The sequence below is a fragment of the Ovis aries genome, chromosome X (assembly GCF_016772045.2).
Source record: "Ovis aries strain OAR_USU_Benz2616 breed Rambouillet chromosome X, ARS-UI_Ramb_v3.0, whole genome shotgun sequence".
NCBI lineage: Eukaryota > Metazoa > Chordata > Mammalia > Artiodactyla > Bovidae > Ovis > Ovis aries.
In genome coordinates, this window is record NC_056080.1 from 6,553,641 (window position 1) to 6,576,933 (window position 23,293).

General features: G+C 52.5%; 1 protein-coding gene across 1 annotated transcript in view; it reads left to right on the plus strand.

Moving 5' to 3' along the window:
* The first annotated feature begins 2,601 nt into the window (after positions 1-2,601).
* The window catches only part of LOC101114246 (P2Y receptor family member 8), a 56,930-nt gene continuing 36,238 nt past the window's right edge, over positions 2,602-23,293 (plus strand). The window contains exon 1 of the mRNA XM_042241910.1: positions 2,602-2,936. The gene's annotated coding sequence lies outside the window, so the exon portion shown is untranslated. The remainder of the gene's footprint in view (positions 2,937-23,293) is intronic.

Consider the following 23,293-nt stretch of genomic DNA (forward strand, 5'->3'; position numbering starts at 1 on the left):
CTGTTGTAACTCATGCCAGTTGAACAACGCAGACTCATCTCCTCCTGGGTCCCACTTAGTGGGACCAAGAGCCCTTTCTGATCCCCTTGATTCTGTTAGCACTCATACAAGGAGACCTCACAGCCTGGCCTCGTGCCAGGGCTATGGGGAACTGAAACCTTCCCCGTGGGCCTCCTGTACCCATGACCTTGTTTTTCTTCTTGAGGTTTTGTCAGTGCCAGCCTCTCAAGAGAAACCACCAGACCTGATGGAGAGCGCTGATGGGTGAGCTGAAGGGCGTGTCCCTTCCTCTTCTCGTGTGTTCACCTGATTCTCCGTACCAAGTGGTCCACCCAGGGCTGCACAGAAGCCCAGAGGCAATGGTACAGGGACCCGCCTTTCTGAGAGGCCAGTTGTGGTTCCTGCAAAACTAGGGGCTGGCTTCATCACCCCTTGAGGTCCACTTTGCTCTCAAAGGTGTGATGGAATCCAAAGTGCAGGCTCAGGACAGTGACCTGGCCCATCTATCCACTTACCCATCAACCCATCCATCCATCCATCCTCTCATCAATTCATCCATCCACCCATCGTCAATTCTTCATCCATCACCCATCCATCCATCATCCATCCATACATGCATCATCATCCATCCATCATCCATCCATCATCCATCATCCATCTTCCATCCATCATCCGTCCATGCGTGCTTCCATCCAGCCGTCATCCATCCATCCATCCACCATTCATCCATCGTCCATCCATCCACCATCCATTTATCCATCATTCATGCATCCATCCATCCGCCCATGGGTCTGGTCTCCATGGGGAGGAAGAGGAAATGAGGGCAACTGGATTTCCCCTTACAGGCTCACCCCAGATGTCATCAGCATCTACCCAGGGGCGTGGCCTGACCCTGCTCAGTGGCAGATCATGCTTCTCTTACCTTCTGCTTTCACATTTGCTAGAGCCAGGACCCCTGAGAGCCAGGTTGGAGAGCAGACCCCCCACCTGCTGGAAAGACACCCAGTGGACAAAGTTCACAGTTTGCATGAGAGTGGAGCTTGGTTGGCTGCCAGATTGCCATCTCGTCACCTAAAGCGCTTTTCAACAACTAAATAATCTCATACCACATGGAGAACGGACGTGTTCCTCCCCACTGTAACTGGGCAGGTGCCTACGAGGCCTTCCCAGAACAGACCTGCCCTGCAATGTCCCCAGCCTGCTTTCTAGTTTGTAGCAAAGCTTTGCCCCCAGGCCTCCCTGAGTTCCAAAGAATACATTCAATCAGAGAACCGAGAAAACAGAGAAACAAAGAAAAGCAATCAAGCAAGACAAAATAATAATCGTCGTGCTTCCCTGGTGGTTCGGGTGGTAAAGAATCTGCCTGCAGTGCAGAGGACTGAGGTTCAGTCCCTGGGTCCAGAACATCCCCTGGAGAAGGGCATGGCAACCCACTCCAGTGTTCTGGCCTGGAGAATCCCGTGGACAAGGAGCCTGGTGGGCTGCAGTCCGTGGAGTCACAAAGAGTTGGATACAGCTGAGATACATAGATAGACAGAAGTTAGTTGCTCAGCCATGTCCGACTCTGCGACCCAGCAGAGTGTAACCCACCAGGCTCCTCGGTCCATGGGATTCTCCAGGCCAGAATACTGAAGTGGGTTGCCATGCCCTCCTCCAGGGGATCTTCCCAACAGGGATCAAACCCAGGTCTCCCACATTGCAGGTGGATTCTTTCCCGTCTGAGCACACACCAGGGGAGCACACAGAGGTGCTTATATCCTCCATACCCCATAAGTAGACGGATGACCCCGGGTTTTCCCAAACTGCGGTTCTACATTCGCTCATTCAGCACCCCTGCGACTTCCCAGAAGACGGCCGCCCAGAATCAGCACCCTCATCCCCTCTTCCGCATGACCCTGGGCCCCAGAGCCGGACTTTGGCCCTGGGAGGGTCTTTTCCCAGCAGCTGCCTCCTTCTGATCACAGCGCACCTGCTGTGAAGTCCCCTTCCTCACCTCTCCACGTGGGCCGCACCAACTGGCCCAGCTCCGTCTCTGCTCTGGAGTGCCCCATCCACCGAGGGGCCGAGGGGCCGGGGGAGTCTGAGGCCGGGGTGAGGAGGGGGGTCGGGATGAGGGTGGGCCATGAATCCAGCTAGGTCCAGCTGGAAGAGGGAACGGGCTTCCTGGGCGTTCCCGGGGGTGGGGGGCGGGGCGTGGGTCACCCGGGCAGGTCATCTTCTGGCTGCAGAACCAAAAGAGGTAGCCAGGCACTCAGGTTTCGCCTGCAAGAGGAAGTCTCTTCGCTTAGCACAGTTTTACCTTTTTTTTTTAAATTTTAATAAAAATCGTCAGGCACTGCTCCGTCTGGGATTCACTGCCGCTCACTGCCGGCGGCACCCTGGGGCCGGCGATCTCCCCTCCTGGTCTGCAGGGTCTGGTGCGCGTCTGCAAGCTGCAGACCTTCTCGGAGAGGCGGCGTCTCCCCGAAGCAGCCACCTCGGGGGCCGGCGCGAGCCACCACGAGGTCCCGGCCGTGGGCCGCACCCCACTCCCCGCCCCTGCACCCCGCCCCCGGGGCAGCGCGCACGCTGATAGGAGGGGCCCCGGCGGGCTTGGACGCCAGGAGACTGCAGACCGTCAGACGGTTATACAGGAAATTTCAAAAGGGTTTCCTCTGCACCGACCCTGGGTCTCCACGGAGGCCGCCTGGAGCCGGGCAGCGCGTACCTTTCGAGGCTCTGGATCCGGCGAGGGTGTAAGCCCGCGCGCAATGTGCGCGCCCGACACGGCGGCGATGCTGGCGTCCGCGCCGCGCCCTGACACCCACCCCGGGCTCCTCCGGGGGCGGCGGGACGGTGGCTTCCTGACTCCAGGCTCGGTCTGAAGCACGGCTGCTGCGCGTTCGGATCCAGCCCCGGGCTGCGTTGGCACCGCTGACGCGCATCGGCCTTTCCAGGTGCGTCCACTTTCTGATTTTACGCGCGTCGTCTGGAACCCGGGGCGCCGCCGGGGAAGGGCCTTACGGGGATGAGAGCCTGGGAAGGAGGGCTGCGTGCGTCCTCCTCTCTCGGGGGTGGGGCGCGCGGACAAGACAGGAAAAGCTTCAGACAGACAGGGCCTTGATGCGCGCTCAGTCAGTGGTGTCCGACTCTCTGCGACCCCACGGACGGCAGCCCGCCAGGCCCCTCCTGCCCGTGGAGATTCTCCAGGCAAGAATAGGAGTGGATTGCCATGCCTGTCTCCAGGGGATCTTCCCGACCTAGAGATCGAACCCGGTCTGCGGCGGCTCGTGCGTTGCAGGCGCGACCACTTGGCGGGAGCTGCTTTGAACACAGCCTCCTGGCACAAACTTCAGGAAACCTCACCTGCGCACAGATGAGCGCCGAGGGTGGCCAGGCACGACCGGGGGACGGAGACAGGGCCGGAGGCGGGGTCGTGAGGGGGGGGGGGCCTCCTTGGTCGAGGAAGGTTCCAGCCAGTTGGGGGCCCCCGTGAGCTCTGAGATCACCTCACTGGCCCCGATTCATCCAGAAACTGCGAATCAAGACTGTAACCCACCTGGCTCCTCTGTCCGCGGAATCTCCTAGGCGGGAATACTGGAGTGGGTTGCTGTTGCCTTCTCCAGGCAAATGTTTCGCACCTGGGGATCGAACCTCGCAGGCTCGTGTCTCCTGCCTTGGCGGGCTGGTTCTTTCCTTGGAAAGCTGCATTTTATAAACCTCCCCCGGTTTGGGGAGCAGTGAAGCCCCACGTGCACACTGGTCTCTGCCCTGAGAATTCCTGGCGGTGCAGACCCAGAGTCTGCGCTTAGGGTCACGCATGGCGAGGAGGAATTAACGCAGCGTAATGGTTCTGCTTCCAAACCAAGGAGGGTTTTTTTTTTTTCTTCTTTCCCTTCTTCTCTGCTCTCTGTTAGGTTGTCGTGTGTCTTCTGCGTGGGGTTCAGAAGGGGCCCCCCCACCCCGCTCCCGGGGCAGGAGCGCAGAGGAACCGGGGCCGGGCGGGGCCCCTGTGCTCCATCCGCCCCTTTAGAAGCCGCGCTGAGTGGTTGGATTGGAATGGGCACCAGGGCCGAACGTCAGCACGGACTTTCCTTTTAAAACGCCTCCAGGAGCTGCAAGAATCGCAGTTTCGCTTTCGGGGGGCGGGGGGAGCCTTGCGTTTCCATGGCCAGGCTTCACGGCTGGAGGGGCTGCACCCCCTGTATGTGGTCCCCGCATCCTGGAGACCCCTGCCCGCCTCTAGGAGGAAGAACCGGGCTGTGGCAGGAGTCTGGAGGCTGGACCCACCCTCCGGACATCGGCCTTGGTTTCTGAAACATCCCCGCTCAGCTGCAGGACGCAGGGGGGCGAAGGGGGACAATACCACCCCTTAGAGGTCACCTGGGACACCCTCGCAAACCTACTGAGGCCTGTGTTCTCATCTCAGGGATGAAGGCGGGAAGGCCGGGAGTCATGGGTTAGTGACGGGGATGGGTGCCGGGGGGGGGGGGGTCCCCAGGGTGCCCCTCCTTGCTGGCCCAGCCTGTCTGTCCATCCCTCCATGGGTGTGTCCACCAGCTGGCCTCCTGCCCAAGGGCCCTGTCCTGTCTGAGAGGAGTCAGGCGTGGGCGAGACACCGGGAACCCCACACCCCTCTGGTAACTTATCCTGGTCCCTGACTATGGGAAATTGTGCAGGCCCCCATCCGCCCCCCCCAGGAGACCCTCCCTAGGGCCAACACCACATCTCAGGGAGCCTTGACCCAGCACATAAGCACACACATGGGCTGCAGGGTGGCACCCCCCAGAACCCCCCCTCCCCCCGGGGTCAGCACCGGGAGCCCCCAGGGAGAATCTTGCAACCATGTCCACCACCCCCTCCTGGCTGGACAGATGGACACATGGATGCAGGGTCTGCCTTCTCTTAGGGAAAGCCATGCTTTCACAGGCAACTGGTGACCGGGTTTGCTTTTGCGCCAGGCAGGGAACTCGGGGCTTTGCCGGTGGCTCCACACTAAAGGTTCCGCCTGCCATCGCAGGAGACACAGGAGACGTGGGTTTGATCCCTGGGTCTGGAAGATGAGTAGATGCCAGGCAGAGAGACAAGCATTGCAAATAAATTAGATGATTGATGGATGATGCGCACATTGACAGCTGCGAGTTGGACAGACAGACAAGCAGGAGAATTGTTTGGTTTGTAGACAGAGAGAGAGATAATAAACGACACAGACAGGTGCGTGAATGACTGACAGAGAATAGATAATAAAGAGAAAATAGTAGATGGATCTGCCTACCAATGCATGAGACTCAGATGCGATCCCTGGGTCGGGAAGATCCCCTGGAGGCGGGAATGGCAGCCCACTCCGGTATTCTTGCCTGGAGAATTCCTAGGACAGAGCAGCCTGGGGGGTTACATACAGTCCATGGGGTCACCAAGCATCGGACAGGATGGAAGTGACTTACCATTCATGCATGCACAGATGGGTAAACTTAGATGGCGCACACATGAAGAAAGATGTGGATCCGTGATGGATGACAGGTGGGTAAATAGATGATAGTTTGGGTGCCTGATGGAGGATACATGGATGGGTAGAGGACAGAGGTACAGATGACAGGTAAGTATGGAGACAGATAGATGGAGGGATAGAGAGATAGATGGGTGGGTGGGTGGATGGATAGGTGTACAGATAGATGGATAGATGGATGGATAGGTGGGTGGATGGGTGGATGGATGGATAGATGGATGGATGGATGGATGGATGGAAGGATGGATAGATGGATGGATGGGTAGATGGATAGATGGATAGATGGATGGGTGGGTGGATGGGTGGATGGATGGATGGATGGATAGATGGATAGGTGTATGGATAGATGGATGGATAGATGGATGGATAGATGGATAGGTAGATGGATAGATGGATAGATGGATGGATGGATAGAAGGATGGATGGATGGATAGATGGATAGATGGATAGATGGATGGACGCATGGATGGATAGAAGGATGGATGGATGGATGGATGGATAGATGGATAGATGGATAGATGGATGGATGGATAGATGGGTGGATGGATGGGTGGATGGATGGATAGATAAATGGATGGATGGATGGATGCATGGATGGGTGGATGGATGGATGGATGGATAGAAGGATGGATGGATGGATGGGTGGATGGATGGAAGGATGAATGGGTGGGTGGGTGGATAGATGGATGGATGGATAGAAGGATGGATGGATGGATGGGTGGATGGATGGATGGGTGGATGGATGGATGGATGGATGGATAGAAGGATGGATGGATGGATGGATGGATGGGTGGATGGATGGATGGATGGATGGATGGATAGATGGATAAAGGATGGATGGATGGATGGGTGGATGGATGGATAGATGGATAGAAGGATGGATGGATGGGTGGGTGGATGGATGGATGGATGGATGGATGGATAGATGGATAAAGGATGGATGGATGGATGGATGGATAGTAGATGGCTGGATGGCTGGATGGAAGGATGGATAAAAGGATGGATGGGTGGATGGGTGGATGGATGGATAGATGGATAGATGGATAGAAGGATGGGTGGATGGGTGGATGGGTGGATGGGTGGATGGATGGATAGATGGATAGAAGGATGGATGGATGGATGGATGGATGGATGGATAGATGGATAAAGGATGGATGGATGGATGGATAGTAGATGGCTGGATGGATGGATGGAAGGATGGATAGAAGGATGGATGGATGGGTGGATGGATGGATGGATGGATGGATGGACAGGTGGATGGTTGGATGGATAGATGGATGGATGGATGGATGGATAGATGCGTGGATGGATGGTTGGATAGATAGATGGATGGATGAATGGGTGGGTGGGTAGATAGATGGATGGATGGATGGATAGATGGATGGATGGGTGGATGGGTGGATGGATGGATGGATGGATGGATCGATTGATCGATAGATGTGTGGTTGGGAGGATGGATAGATAGATGGATGGATGGATGGGTGGATGGATGGATAGATAGATGGATGGATGGATAGAAGGATGGATGGATGGATGGATGGGTGGATGGGTATAGATGATAGGTATGCAGGAATTGAGATGTACATATAGAGAGAAATAGATGAAAGCTAGGTAGGTAAGAGAGAGAGAGATAGAAGGCGCTCATGGTTAGACAGGGTTTCTTTACTCATACTATTGATAGTGGCCTTTTAGACAGGATAATTCTTGGCCCGTCCTCTGCACTGTAGGCTATTAAACAGCATCTCTGGTCTTCACTGACCAGAGGCCTCTAGCATCCCCAGAGATCGTCACTTGCAACACTGTCCCCAGACACCAGCACAGCCTCCTCGGGGGGCAGAGTCACCCCCCAGCTCATGACCACCACGGAAAGGACAAGACAATGATGGAGTGCAGCCACGGGGCTCGAGGAGAAGCAAGGCCATTTCACATCCCACCCCCCGCCCCCCGCCCTGGCTCTCAGGGTGGCAACCCGCCGCTTCAGGGCCTGCTGGGCCACTTTCTGCCATGTCTCAAGCTTAGCCACTTGCTCCTGTTTCTGCGATACAATAATGAAAATGAGAGAAGACCCTGTGATATGCTGAGATCACAGGTGCGGGATAAACGAGCACCCTTTGGGTGGGGCAACGTGTTACTAAAAGAAGGTGTAGCATCTGGCTGCTGGCTGTTCAAAAGCCAATAGACAGGTCAGGCTGGTGGAAAGGAAAGTTTGCTTTATTTCAGATGCTGGCAACTGGCTCGGGGCAGGGGTGGGGGTGGCAGAGAGTGGTGGACATCTGTGCAGAGGCCGACCCACCCCCACCACCACTCCCCACTCCAACAAGCAAGGGGTGAGAGCTTTTCTAGACAGAAGCGGAGGGGACTGCATGCTGAAACAGCTCAGTCATCCCTAACAGTCATCTTCACATCGGTCATCAGCGGTCTCACCAGCATCACGTTGGCTGTTTTAGGTTCAGTTCATCTTCATTTCCAGGGATGCATTTGTTTCCATTTCTTTGTGGCCAACGCTCGGAATGGTGGCGGCTCATGTCCTCGGTACAAGCCGGTCATCACGTAGTTATCTTCTCCACCTGATGTTCTAGTATCTGTAAGACAGCTCACAGGATATGGCTCAGAATATAGAGTCCTTGAGAAAGAAGTAAAGGTCCTTGACAATGTTTAATGACTCAGTTCAGTTCAGTCGCTCAGTCGTGTCTGACTCTTTGTGACCCCATGGACTGTAGCACGCCAGGCCTCCCTGTCCTTCACCAAGCCCCGGAGCTTACTTAAACTCATGTCCATCGAGTCAGTGATGCCATTCAACCATCTCATCCTCTGTCGTCCCCTTCTCCTCCCACCTTCAATCTTTCCCAGCATCAGGGTCTTTTCCAATGTATCAGCTCTTCGCATCAGGCGGCCAAAATATTGGAGTTTCAGCTTCAGCATCAGTCCTTCCAATGAACACTCAGGACTGATCTCCTTTAGGATGGACTGGTTGGATCTCCTTGCAGGCCGAGGGACTCTCAAGAGTCTTCTCCAGCACCACAGTTCCAAAGAGTCAATTCTTCGGCGCTCAGCTTTCTCCAGCTTAATGACTACATTGTTTTATTTCGTGTCCTTTGACTGTTTCCCTTTCTTTCTGCATCTCCTACTTCTCTGATTAAACTTATTCTTTGAGTAACGTTTTCCACAGACAAAAGGCAGGCAGAGGGCATGGGGAGCGGTGGGCAATGACCGTAGCGTCCTGCTCCGTTCCAAAGGGACCAAGATTCAGACCCCACTGTCCACACAAACAGTCCATCCCAAAGGAAATCATTCCTGAATATTCACCGGAAGGACGGATGCTGAAGCTGAAACTCCAATCCTGCGGCCACCTGATGTGAAGAACTGGCTCATTGGAAAAGACCCTGATGCTGGGAAAGATGGAAGGTGGGAGGAGAACAGCGTCAGGGGATGAGATGGCTGGGTGGCATCACAGACTCGATGGACATGAGTGTGAGCAAAGTCTGGGAGGTGGTGATGGACATGGAGGCCTGGCGTGCTGCAGTCCACAGGGTCGCAAAGTCACACCACTGAGTGACTGAACTGAACTGAACTGAACTGTCCAAACAGAGAGCCCCAGCGTGAGCCCTTTGTATCTTCCCCATACCATGGGATTACCCACTCAAGAATGAACCAAGCATGGGCTCCAACAAGTGGCATTGTTACTGAAAAAACGGGAAGCGTAGGAAGTGTCTTTCGTAATGTCCTGCGCTATAAAAGGAATGGAGGGAGTGGGCGGATTAGGAGATGCGGATACCAGCCTCCCGCCCATCACCGCCGTGGACCAGGCCCATCGGCCAGGGTTGCGGGCTCCTCCGAGTTACCCTGCGGCTGGATGCATGGGTCTCCAAGTGTTTCTGTCACAGGCACCTGAGCAGTCGGGGCAAGGGTGGACCAGGAGGCTAGCAGGTGGGTGGAGTAAAAGCAGAGACAACTCCTCAGTCACATTCATTGGGAATGAATGGGCAGGATGCATGTTTGGGCTGTGGCCTTGTAAGTGAGAAGCCTGAATAAGTCAGCATGGGCTCAGCTAATGTTTGTTGGATGATGGATAGATGGGTGGATGGATGGATGGATGGATGGACAGATGGAAGGACAGATATGTGATTGGATATATGGACGGATGGATAGTTGGATGGGTGAGCAGATTGGTAAATGAATGGATGGATGGATGGATGGGTGGGTGAGTGAGTGGATGGATGAATGGATGGATGGATGATACATGGATGGTTGATAGATGGATGGATGATGGATGAATGGATGATGGATGGATGGTTGGATGATGGATGGGTGATGGATGGATGGATGATGGATGGATAGCTGGAGGGATGCTGGATGGATGGATGATAAATGCATGAGTGGATGATGGATGGATAGGTGGATGGATGATGGATGGGTAGATGATGCATGGATGGATGAATGGATGGGTGGGTAGATGGATGGATGGATGGATGGATGATGGATGAATGGATGGATAGATGGGTGGATGGGTGGATGGATGATGGATGGATGGATGGGTGGATGGGTGGATGGATGGATGGATGGACACATGGAAGGACAGATATGTGGTTGGATAAATGGACGGATGGATAGTTGGATGGGTGAGCAGATGGGTAAATGAATGGATGGATGGATGGATGGGTGGGTGACTGAGTAAGTGGATGGATGAATGGATGGATGGATGATACATGGATGGTTGATAGATGGATGGATGATGGATGGATGATGGTAGAATGGATGATGGATGGATAGGTGGATGATGGATGGATGGATGATGGATGGGTGGATGGATGATGGATGGATGGGTGATGGATGGATAGGTGGAGGGATGATGGATGGATGGATGAATGGATGGATGGGTGGATGGATGGATGATGGATGGATGGATGATGGATGGATGGGTGGATGATGGACGGATGGAAGGGTGGGTGGATGGATAGAAGGATGGATGGGTGATGGATGGATAGGTGGAGGGATGATGGATGGATGATGGATGGATGGATGGGTGGATGGATGGATGATGGATGGGTGGATGGAAGGGTGGGTGGGTGGATGGATAGATGAATGAATGAATGGACAGGCAAAACAAAAGAGGAGACTGGGTCCCAGTCAGTCCCTTTGAATTAGCTTCCTGGGACAGTCATAACAAATGACCACATACTGAGTGGATTAAAACACCCTAATTTTTTCCTCTAACATTTTAGAGGATGGAACTCCACAATCAAAGTTTCTACAGAGCGGTGCTCCCTCTGATGGCTCCAAGGGAGGGTCCTTCCTGCCTCTTCCAGTTTCTCGGGGCTGCAGGTGTCCCTGGGCTTGTGGCCGCCTGCCTCCGGCCTCTGCTTCCGCCTTCGTGCAGCCGCCTTCCGTCTGTGTGCTCCTGTGTCAATGTGTGCGTCTTCTGTTCTCACAAGGACAGCAGTCACACTGGCTTAGGACCCACCCTCATGGGCTCATTGTAACTTATACCTTAATCACGTCTGCATAGACTCTCTTTCCACATAAGGCTGCATTCGCAGGCACCAGGGTTGAGGACATCTCAAATAAATTCTCCCTGACGTCTTGCAGTCTTCATCCTAGTCAGAGGGAGAGAGAAGGTGCGCTGGAGAAGTCGAGACCTGGGGCCCTGCCCAAATGCCCCCACTCTGAGCCCCTCCCTTGCTCACTGACCCCTGCTGCAAAGCACAAGAACAAGTCCCATAAGAACAGTATCGCCTAAAGGGGCCGCTTTGAAGGCTGAGTAAGATCCACCTGTCTGTTCAACACTGCTGCTGCTAAGTTGCTGCAGTCGTGTCCGACTCTGTGCGACCCCATAGACGGCAGCCCACCAGGCTCCCCCATCCCTGGGATTCTCCAGGCAAGAACACTGGAGTGGGTTGCCATTTCCTTCTCCAGTGCATGAAAGTAAAAAGTGAAAGGGACGTCGCTCAGTCGTGTCCGACTCTTAGCAACCCCATGGACTGCAGCCCACCAGGCTCCTACACCCATGGGACTTTCCAGGCAAGAGCACTGGAGCGGGGTGCCGTTGTGGCAAGCAACTCCCTGATTGATTTCATGCTCGAGGGTTCATCCCGAATCTTGCAGGATTCCCTGTAGGCCTGTCATTGTAGGTGTTGAGGTGGATCGCTGGAGCTGTCATGATGTCCCTCTGAGAATGTTGTTGACATCCGTTTACACATGGGGAGACAGAGGCAGCAAGTGACTCTGTGACCTTCTCAAAGTCAGCCAGCCAGCCGATGGTCTACACTGCCTTACTATCATGGCGATGGTGATGGTGGTGGTGATGGTGGTGGTGATGGTGGTGATGGTGGTGGTGGTGGTGACGATGGAGGTGATAATGATGGTGATGGGGGTGTTCATAATGATGGTGGTGGTGATGGTGATGCCGGTGGTGTTGGCAGAGGTGATAATGATGGTGATGGTGGTGATGGTGATGGTAGAGGTGATTATGATGGTGATTGATGGTGGTGTTGGTGTGGTGATAATGATGGTGACGATGGTGACGACGGCGGTGGTGATAATTGCCGGAGTCCAGCTCCAGCAGCCAGGAATTCAGCCTGAAGGGGTGAGCGGTGTCGGTGAGAGAGAAACTGAGGCAGCCTCTCGGTTTTCCTTTGGACTGCCTGTTTATTTCAAGCTTATGATTCTCTTTTGTACTTTTACAAAAGCTTTAGGTCAGAGGTTTTATAGTTTTAGTTCCCAGAGACCCAGATTTATTTTTCTCCAAAAATCATTGTTGCCCCTGAAAAGGAGTTCCTTCCTCAGGAGTTCCTTCCTCTTATCTACTTTTTCTCCTGCGTCCTTGTGAATACACTGTAACTCACGCTAATATCTGGGCTGCCTACTGCATTCCTCAGTTTAATTCTTATCTTTCTAAGTCCTATTTGCCCCTAGTATCCTAAGCTCACTATTTCTTAGAAAGGGCTTCTAGCTAATAATATCTCTAAAGTCCCTAATTTCTGTAAGCTATAGTAGAATATTGTAACATTACAGCAATCCTTAAATCTTTAGCTTCTATTTTAATTATTCCTAAGCCCTAAACTCAGCAAACTCCTTTGCCATGAACACGTTTCTCACAAATGGGCCTCAGATAGGAATCTCTCCCATGGCCTCAAGCTGTGGCCTCTGTGCTCACCCTGGAACACTCTTTTGTAAAAGTCCTTGAACAAATGTGAGTGATTAACTTAATGAATTATCCTTCGAGCACAGCTGCAGGAGGCTTTATGCCTTCTCATGCTCCTCTCAAAAACAATAAGCACCTTAATATTCTCTTCAGTCAACTCAGCCGAGGAAAGGAAAAAACAAGTCAGAATCACAAAGCCTAACTCCTTCATTCCGGGTCCGTGCCTACGGAACAAAGGGAGGGGGTTTAGGGCGGTGCCTCTGTTTTGCAAGCCGTGCCTAAGGCAGCTCCCGACTGATAATGCTGCTGATGGTGGTGGTGATGGTGGTGGTGGTGATAATGACGGTGATTGATGGTAATGATGCTGGTGGTGATAATGATGGTGATGATGGTGGTGGTGATAACGTCGGTGATGGTGCTGGTGGTGATGATAAGGACTGTCCGGTGCCCGGAGAATCTGAACCTTCTGTCTCACGGCTGTCCTTGATGCTAAAATCTGAGCCCGCGTGGAGATGGCTGAAGCGTTCTAGGGCGCGGCAGGAGTGGTGCTGGGGCCGCGCGGTGACTGCCTCAGATGCCAGCGGCTCCCGTCCTTTCCAATGGTGAGCTGTATCTCCGTTTTCAAAAGAAAGAGGAAAGAGGCAGCTGCCAGCCGCCGCCACACCCCCACCCTTGACTTCCTCATCCCGGGCTATAAACACTGTCTGCCCGAGCATTTGCTGAGCCCGCCTGGCTCCTGCAGGCTCTGAGTCACGCTCACAGGAAGCCAACGGCGCGGGTGTTGCTTAGGTGCCCCCCACCACAAGCTGCCTGTCCCTGCCACGGGTGGCCGATTTCCTTTCCAAGCTCAGCTCCCTTCTGAATAAACACTGCCGTCGCCATTTCTAAGCACCCATGCAAATGATGGACGGCCAGCTCTGGGCAGCCGAGCGGGACCGGGGCTGCTGGCTTTGTGCAGCCTCCCTCCCGTCTGTGGCTTTTTTTTTTTTAAAAATTAATATTCCTTTATTTATTTGCTGCATGAGGTCTTAATTGTGGCATGTGGGAGCTTTCCTCGAAGCACGTGGGCTCTAGTTCCCCAGGCAAGGACTGCGCCCAGGCCCCCCTGCATTGGGAGCATGGAGTCTCAGCCACAGAACCACCAGGGGACTCCCCCTGGTTCAGACTGTGATGGTCCGGTCACGAGGCGCCTTGCAACCGGGCTGATCTGTGAAAACATCACTCTTTGTCCACAGTTTGTAGCCCTTGCTTAGTCACTCCGCCGTGTCCGACTCTTCTGCCACCCCATGGACTGTAGCCGGCCAGGCTCCTCCGTCCGCGGGATTCTCCAGGCAAGAATCCTGGAGTGGGGTGCCATTTCCTCCTCCACGCTGTTGATTAAAATGGACCACGCAAGAGAGAGGATGGGGAACCAGACAGGATACCAGGGACCCGAGAGGCTGATAGAGACAGGAGTGAAGTGTAGGGCTCAGGAAGCTTACTGAAGAGCGGAGAAGATAGATAGACACGGTTGAACACTAAGATGGATAGATGGACGGATGAACGGGTGAAGAGAGATGGTGGACGGATGGGTAGATACATACATAATGGATGGACGGATAGACCAATGGATGAAAAGACAGATGGGTAGGTGCATGGATAGATTATAGATAGAAAATAGATGATAGGTGGGCATAGATACCTAGATGATACATAGATGGATGGATGACGGTTAATGATACATGATGATGAATGGATGGATGGGAGATAGATGATGATAGATAGATATGGATGGATAGGAAGACAGATAGATGGATGGATGATGGTTAAATGATACATGAGAGCAGGTAGATGGATGGACGGATGGATGGGAGATAGATGATAGGTCTATAGATACTTAGATGATTCCTAGATGGATGTTCAGTTCAGTTCAGTTCAGTCACTCAGTCGTGTCCGACTCTTTGCGACCCCATGAATTGCAGCACGCCAGGCCTCCCTGTCCATCACCAACTCCCATGTTCACTCAGACTCGCTTCCATCAAGTCAGTGATGCCATCCAGCCATCTCATCCTCTGTCAGCCCTTTCCTCTCCTGCCTCCAATCCCTCCCAGCATCAGAGTCTTTTCCGATGAGTCAACTCTTCGCATGAGGTGGCCAAAGCACTGGAGTTTCAGCTCTAGCATCAATCCTTCCAAAGAACACCCAGGGCTGATCTCCTTCCGAATGGACTGGTTGGATCTTCTTGCAGTCCAAGGGACTCTCAAGAGTCTTCTCCAACACCACAGTTCAAAAGCATCCATTCTTCGGCGCTCAGCCTTCTTCACAGTCCAACTCTCACATCCATACATGACCACAGGAAAAACCATAGCCTTGACTAGACGGACCTTAGTCGGCAAAGTAATGTCTCTGCTTTTTAATATGCTATCTAGGTTGGTCATCGGAGTAGGTGATGGCACCCCACTCCAGTACTGTTGCCTGGAGAATCCCATGGACAGAGGAGCCTGGTAGGCTGCAGTCCATGGGGTCGCTACTAGTCGGACACGACTGAGCGACTTCACTTTCGCTTTTCACTTTCATGCATTGGAGAAGGAAATGGCAACCCACTCCAGTGTTCTTGCCTGGAGAATCCCAGGGATGGGGGAGCCTGGTGGGCTGCCGTCTATGGGGTCACACAGAGTCGGACATGACTGGAGCAACTTAGCGGTAGCAGTAGCAGTAGGTTGGTCATAACTTTTCTCCCGAGGAGTAAGCGTCTTTTAATTTCATGGCTGCAATCACCATCTGCGGTGATTTTGGAGCCCCCCAAAAGATAAAGTCTGACACTGTTTCCACTGTTTCCCCATCTATTTCCCATGAAGTGATGGGACCGGATGCCATGATCTTCGTTTTCTGAATGTTGAGCTTTAAGCCAACTTTTTCACTCTCCTCTTTCACTTTCATCAGGAGGCTTTTGAGTTCCTCTTCACTTTCTGCCATAAGGGTGGTTTCATCTGCATATCTAGATGGATGGATGATGGTTAAATAATACATATTAGCAGGTAGATGGATGGACGGATGGATGGGAGATAGATGATAGGTCTATAGATACTTAGATGATTCCTACGTGGATGACTTACAGGTAGATGATGGATGATGATGGATACATTCATAAGTCGATGAAGTCTCTCGAGCTAGGTCAGGGTGTCTCAGACTCACCACAAATGACACCTGGGGCTGGACGACTCTCCGATGTGGGGAGTCCGGCACCCTGCTGCGTCCCTGGTCTCCACCCATCTCGTGCCAGGAGACCCTTCCGGAGGTGATGACAAGCAGAAACAGCTACATACACCACTGAGTGTCCCCAGTGGGCGAGGGCGACCTGGTCACCCACAGCCGAAAGCCCTTGACCGCCGCAGGGCCCGGTTTAAATAGCCACAGCTGGTGGACGGACTGCCCGTGGTTTTGAGGGATGCTGATACTCGGAACAGCGGCAAGAAAATCAGCATTAGCTGGACGGCGTCCAGTGCAGCATGACCAAGAGCAGCCCTTAGACGCTTGACCCAAAGCCACCGCCACGTGTCTGGCTGGGGCTGTGTCATGAGGATGGAGCTGTAGACAGGCCCCGATCCCCTGGGAAGCTGTGAAGGCCAGATGGGAAGACCACGGGGCCACCCGCAGCATCACGGAGCAGGCCATCACAGTCCGGCCTCACCGTGAGAAGAGGTGTGTGTCTGTCTGGCGAGGCCGCTGGGAGTCTGCTTCTTCCCGCAGTTGGAGATACACCCCCAGCTGTGTGTCTGACCGTGGCCACCCCGTGACCTAATGACTAAACCTCAATTTCCTCTTCCATCAAACGAGAAAAACACCACTTTCTCATCACAATGATGCTGCCCTTACAAAATAAAAGAGCTTCTATAAATATAAAACCACACAGGCGAGAGGTGTCCACCAGCAAAACGGGTCTAACTGGCTCGAGAGGGTGCCCTTAGCTCTCCCGAGCCTCAGTCTAGAAATCCATACAATGGGTATATCAGCAGTCCTTGGTATTCAACGTTGCACCGGCTCTGTGACTCCGTCACGGGACACGGGGTAAATTAAGGACACGTTGGTTATGGGCGTGGTGATGGTTTTTTTGGTCCTGAGGATTGGTCAGCTCCCAATGTTGCCCCATTGGGTCTCTAGAGCAGAGACAGAATGTCGGGGGACGTCTCGGTCTCCGTGATCACAGGAGTTGTTTCCTTAAAATATAAATGCTCTTGGCTCTGATTCTCTGCAGGACGCTAACGTGCTGTGGTACACTCAGCCACTCAGTCATCTTCGACTCTGTGCAGCCCCACGGACGGTAGCCCTCCAGGCGCCTCTGTCCGTGGGATTCTCCAGGTGAGAATACCGGAGTGGGTGGGCTGCCATGCCCTCCTCCAGGGGACCTTCCTGACCCAGGGATAGAACCTGTGGCTCCTGCATTGGCAGGCGGATTCTTTACCAGGCCAGCTCCAAAGCTAAGACAAGTATTAAAAGGATGGATGATTAGGTAGATAGATCCTTATTTATTTAGATAGATAGATAGATAGATCATGAATGGTTGGATGGGGATGAATAGATATGCAAGATAGAGGATAGATATAGGATAGATAGATGTATATACTTGTCTATAAATTAACTAGATACATAGAGATGAGAGACAGAGGTTAAGGAAAAGCCTTATGAGTATGGAAGATACGTTGTTGTTCAGTCGCTCAGTCGTGTCCAACTCTTTGCGACCCCGTGGACTGCAGCATGCCAGGCTTCACAGTCCTTTACCATCTCCCAGAGTTTGTTCAAACTCACGTCTGCGGTGGATCGTGATAACTCCCAGTTCTGCTGGGTAGACCAGTAGTCTGGAGGCCCAGGGAAGCGATGATATTGTAGGTTGCATCTGAAGTCTGTCTGGAGGCAGAATTCCATCTTCCTCGGAGGATCTGTTTCTTTCCTCCAAAAGCTTTCAACTGATGAGACGAGGCCCAACCATGGTATGACAGGTCATGTGTTTTGCTCAGAGTTCAGTGCTTTAAATGTGAATCACGGCTTTTTAAAGAAAGCAGCTGCGCAGCAACATCTAGGCTGGTAACTGACCACCTATGCGGATATTGTGTGGAGAAGGGAATGGCGACCCACTCCAGTGTTCCTGCCTGGAGAACCCCACGGACAGAGGAGCCTGGCGGGCTGCAGTCCATGGGGTCACGTAAGGCTGGATACGACTGAAGCAGCTTAGCATGCAGGCATGGATACTGTGATGTGAGTTTGATCCCTGGGTCGGGAAGCTCCCCTGGAGAAGGGAATGGCAACCCACTCCAGTGTTCCTGCCTGGAGAACCCCACGGACAGAGGAGCCTGGCGGGCTGCAGTCCATGGGGTCACGTAAGGCTGGATACGACTGAAGCAGCTTAGCATGCAGGCATGGAGATTGTGATGTGAGTTTGATCCCTGGGTCGAGACGCTCCCCTGGAGAAGGGAATGGCAACCCACTCCAGTGTTCTTGCCTGGAGAATCCCATGGACAGGGGAGCCTGGCGGGCTACAGTCCATGGGGTGACAAAGAGTCGGACATGCCTGAGTGTGCACAAACACACACACACACAAGCACACACACACGGATATTTTAGACAAAATTGACTGTATTGGTTTGGTAGCAGTTTGCCTGGACTGCAGGCCTAACTTAAGGCTGACCCTGCCTCTCATGGCCTGGCCTGGCTCCCAAGGACCCGACCAGCTCCCTCAAGTCTCTGCTGTGCCCTACATCGGGCCCCCGGACGTGATCACACCCCTTGGTTTCTGTGACCAGCCCCTTAGTCCTCACACTGGGACCCCCGGGGTCTCGGCCACTCCCACAACCCTCCCCGTATGCCCTCCTGTGGGTATGGACACTCCAAGGCATATCTACTGTCCCAGGGAACCACGTGTGTCCAGAGCAGGGAAGCACCCAGGACTCCAGTGTCAGGCTCTTTAGTCACTGGGATGAGGTGATACTGTGTGGAGCTTCTAGTCACCGTGGCAACCACAGAGCGGGGAATCTCTCAAGGGTCCTTGGGGGTCTGGGGTGGGCAGGAACCCCCCGCCCCCACCCCTCCATCCAACAGGCCTCTTGCCTCGCCAAGAGCATGAGCCTGTTTCTCCTCCTGGATGACAAACCTCCAGGCTCATCCTCCAGGGGCTCAGAGCATGAGATAATGTGTTTTCTTCTCTTGTACGAGTCTTTGTGTGGACTTTTTTTTTTTTTTTTTACTCTTATTGAGGCCTAAGTGATCAGAACACTGTCTTGAATGCAAACTCTGCAGCATGATGGTTTGGTACCACTGCAGGGAGCAGGGTTTAAGAAGGGAAAACAAAGATGCTTTCGTTAGTATCTATCAGCATATATTTCTGTTACAAATTTTAGACATGCATGCTAACTCACTCAGTCGTGTCCGACTCTTTGTGACCCCCATGGACTGTAGCCCCGCCAGGCTCCTCTGTCCATGGGGATTTCTCCAGGCAAGAATACTGGAGTGGGTTGCTGTTTCCTCCTCCAGGGGATCTTTCCAACCCAGGGATCAAATTCAGGTCTGCACTGCAGGCAGATGCGTTCCTGTCTGAACCTTTTTTTTTTTTTTTCCCCTAATCTAAGCGAGAAGATTCTAACTGTTGTGATCAGAGCCAAAGTAGAGATATCTTTTGTTATGTCCCTGGAGATTCAGCACATGTATGCGGACGGACAGGGTCCATTTTTTTTGATTCCCCACCACGGTGGGAAACCCAGGGTCCTTGGCCGTCAGCTCCCCGAGGTGTTACGTGATGTTTGTTATGCCCTTCACGGAAAGATAAACATCTGCTTCCTACGATCTTATCAGCTTCTCAAGCGTCAGCCCCTGGTCTCCTCTCGTCACCCAGGAAACCCAGCCCTTCTCCACCCAGGGGCCCCGCTTCTTGGTTGTTGGAGATGGGGCCTCAGACTCGAAGTGTGCAGAGCACAAGTGTTGGGTGGCTCGTAGCCCACAGAGCAGCTGAATGGTCAGAGCACAGAGAAACGCCTCGTGTTGATTCACTCCGCGGGAAACAACAAAACACCAGATGCCTCTTCCGTTATGCACCCTGCTGACCTGGGAATGCCAAAATACCGCTGACTTAGACGTGGGACTCTTAGGGGCAGAAATGTGCACCTCGGAAGTTCAGCTGGGGAACGTCGTCACCCCCAAGACCTCAGAATATGACCCCCCATTTTTTTTTTTTTTTTCGGAAACAAGGTCCTTACAGAGGACAGTCTTTTAAGATCCTTTTTGCAGCAGAGTCCTCTGGGGTGTGGTCCCTAATCCAAGGATCCTCCAGGCGGCTGAGTGGTAAAGAACCCGCCTGCCCATGCAGGAGACGGGGGTTCACGCCCCAGGTTGGGAAGATTCCCCTGGAGGAGGAAATGACAACCCACTCCAGTGTGCTTGCCTGGAGAATCCCATGGACAGAGGAGCCAGGCGGGCTACAGTCCACGGGGTCGCAAAAGAGTTGGACATGACCGAGCAGCTGGGAACGCACATATGCGCCGCAAGGGTCAGAGACCATGAAACCCAGTGCACGGAGGGTCATTCATCCCAGATTTCCTTCCCTCCCTCCGGACACCGCAGACATAATGATAACGTCCACGCAGTTCCCGAACGGAGCATAGGACTCCTGGGCCTGCAGCAAACCTCACGCATTTCAAAGGACGAAACACATTCGGCACACGCAGCCCAACCCTCATGGAACTGGGCTGCAAACCAGCAACTAAGAGAGGGCCCATGACCCTTCAAGGGCTGGACGATTCCAAATAACCCGAGGGTGAGAGAAAGAAGCGTGAGAGAGACAGAGGAGATTTCTCAGGAATGACACAGGGAGCAAAGGAAGCTGAACTTGCGTGTCCAGTCGAGTCTGACTCTTCGCAACCCCGTGGACTGTAGCCCCGCCAGCCTCCTCTGCCCGTGGCATTCTCCAGGCAAGAATACCGGAGTGGGTTGCCATTTCCTCCTCCAGGGGGATCTTCCCGAACCAAGGCTCGAACCCCCATCTCCTGCAGGGGCAGGCGGATTCTTTGCCGACTGACCCGTCACGGAAGCCCGTGACAGTCTCTAGGTCCATCCATCTCACTGCAGATGGCATTCTTTCATTCTTTTTCATGGCTGAGTAATATTCCACGCTGGACGTGCAGCAGTCTCTTTCAACTAGTCCTGTGTCGATGGACATTTATGTTGCCTCCATGTCTTGACTGTTTTGTAAACTCATTTGTATTATTTTTTTTCATTGTCCTACACACCAGCAATTGTATGTATTGCTCATATTCTGTATTTTGGGGTTCTACATACATACAAAAATAATATATTTGTCTTTCTCTGAACCATTTCACTTAGCACAAGAGGGGTGTTGTACTTGAGTGTTTTCGTGGGGACAGAAGAGACATAGCATACATATTTACCATCTGAGCCGCCAGGGAAGCCCCTTACGACTCAGGTTTCCTTGTGAAAAACGCCCGCAAAGTCGTGCTTCCTCATTTTAATGTATTTAGCATTTCAACACGCAGTTACATCCCATAGGAATGAACAGTGAAGCAGGAAATGGCAGCCCACTCCAGTATCCTTGTTTGAGCTGAGCAGATACAAACTTTATATACACACGATGGATAATCAACAACATCCTACTGTATAGCATGGGGACTATATTCAACACCCTGTCATAAACCGCAGTGGAAAAATACACGAACGAGAACGTACCAGTTCAGTTCAGCCGCTCAGTCATGTCCGACTCTTTGTGACCCCATGAATCGCAGCACGCCAGGCCTCCCTGTCCACCACCATCTCCCGGAGTTCACACAAACTCACGTCCATCGAGTCCGTGATGCCATCCAGCCATCTCATCCTCAGTCGTCCCCTTCTCCTCCTGCCCCCAATCCCTCCCAGCATCAGGGTCTTTTCCAATGAGTCAACTCTTCACGTGAGGTGGCCAAAGTACTGGAGCTTCAGCTTTAGCATCATTCCTTCCAAAGAAATCCCAGGGCTGATCTCCTTTAGGATGGACTGGTTGGATCTCCTTGCAGTCCAAGGGACTCTCAAGAGTCTTCTCCAACACCACAGTTCAAAAGCATCAATTCTTTGGCTCTCAGCCTTCTTCACAGTCCAACTCTCATCCATACGTGACCACAGGAAAAACCATAGCCTTGACTAGACGGATCTTAGTCAGCAAAGTAATGTCTTTGTTTTGAATATGCTATCTAGATTGGTCATAACTTTTCTTCCAAGGAGTAAGCGTCTTTTAATTTCATGGCTGCAATCACCATCTGCAGTGATTTTGGAGACCCCAAAATAAAGTCTGACACTGTTTCCACTGTCTCCCCATCTATTTCCCATGAAGTGATGGGACCAGATGCCATGATCTTCGTTTTCTGAATGTTGAGCTTTAAGCCAACTTTTTTACTCTCCTCTTTCACTTTAATCAAGAGGCTTTTTAGCTCCTCTTCACTTTCTGCCATAAGGGTGGTATCATCTGCATATCTGAGGTTATTGATATTTCTCCTGGCAATCTTGATTCCAGCTTGTGTTTCTTCCAGCCCAGCGTTTCTCATGATGTACTCTGCATAGAAGTTAAATAAGCAGGGTGACAATATACAGCCTTGACGTACTCCTTTTCCTATTTGGAACCAGTCTGTTGTTCCATGTCCAGTTCTAACTGTTGCTTCCTGACCTGCATACAGGTTTCTCAAGAGGCAGGTCAGGTGGTCTGGCATTCCCATCTCTTTCAGAATTTTCCACAGTTTCTTGTGATCCGCACAGTCAAAATGAGTCACTTTGCTGCACAACAGAAATTAACACAACATTATAAATCAACTATACTTCAAAAAAATAAAGAAATTAATAGAAGCTTAACTGACATACTAGCTGCACGTGTGTGTGTGTGTGTGTGTGTGTGTGTGTGTGTGTGTGACTCAGTTGTGTCTGACTCTTTGGTGACCCTGTAGACTGTAGCCCGCCAGGCTCCTCTGTCCATGGGATTCTCCAGGCAAGAATATTAGAGGGGGTTGCCACTTCCTCCTCCAGGGGATCTTCCCGACCCAGGGATGGAACCCGGGTCTCTTGTGTCTCCTGCATTGGCAGATGGGTTCTTTACCACTGAGTCACCTGGGAAGCCAGGTACAGGGTTTTATAAACCTTTAGCCGTGTGAATCTTCCTTTTCATTAAATGCATTGGAAGATCTGGACTGGGATTCACCTCCTCCAGGGCATAAATAACATCCAATACATTGTTTTAAACAAAGGAAACCAACCCTGAGTATTCACTGGAAGGACTGATGTTGAAGCTCAAGTTCCAATGTTTTAGCCCCCTGATGCCAAGAGCTGACTCATGGGGAAAGACCCTGATGCTGGGAAAGGTTGAAGGCGGGAGGAGAAGGGGACGACAGAGGATGAAATGGTTGGATGGCATCACCGACTCGATGGACATGAGTTTGAGCAAGCTCTGGTAGATGGTGATGGACAGGGAGGCCTGGCGGGCTGCAGTCCACGGGGTTGCAAAGTGTCGGACACGACTGAGTTACTGAACAGCAACAAGCTTGTGTACGAAGCTGCACAATAGTTATGCTGCTCTGATCAGTTTTCACCCGAGGACCACTCACTCGGAAGAAACGTTTTAGCACGTCGGCCCTGCGCTGCTACAGGAAGTGAAAACCATCTCAAAACGT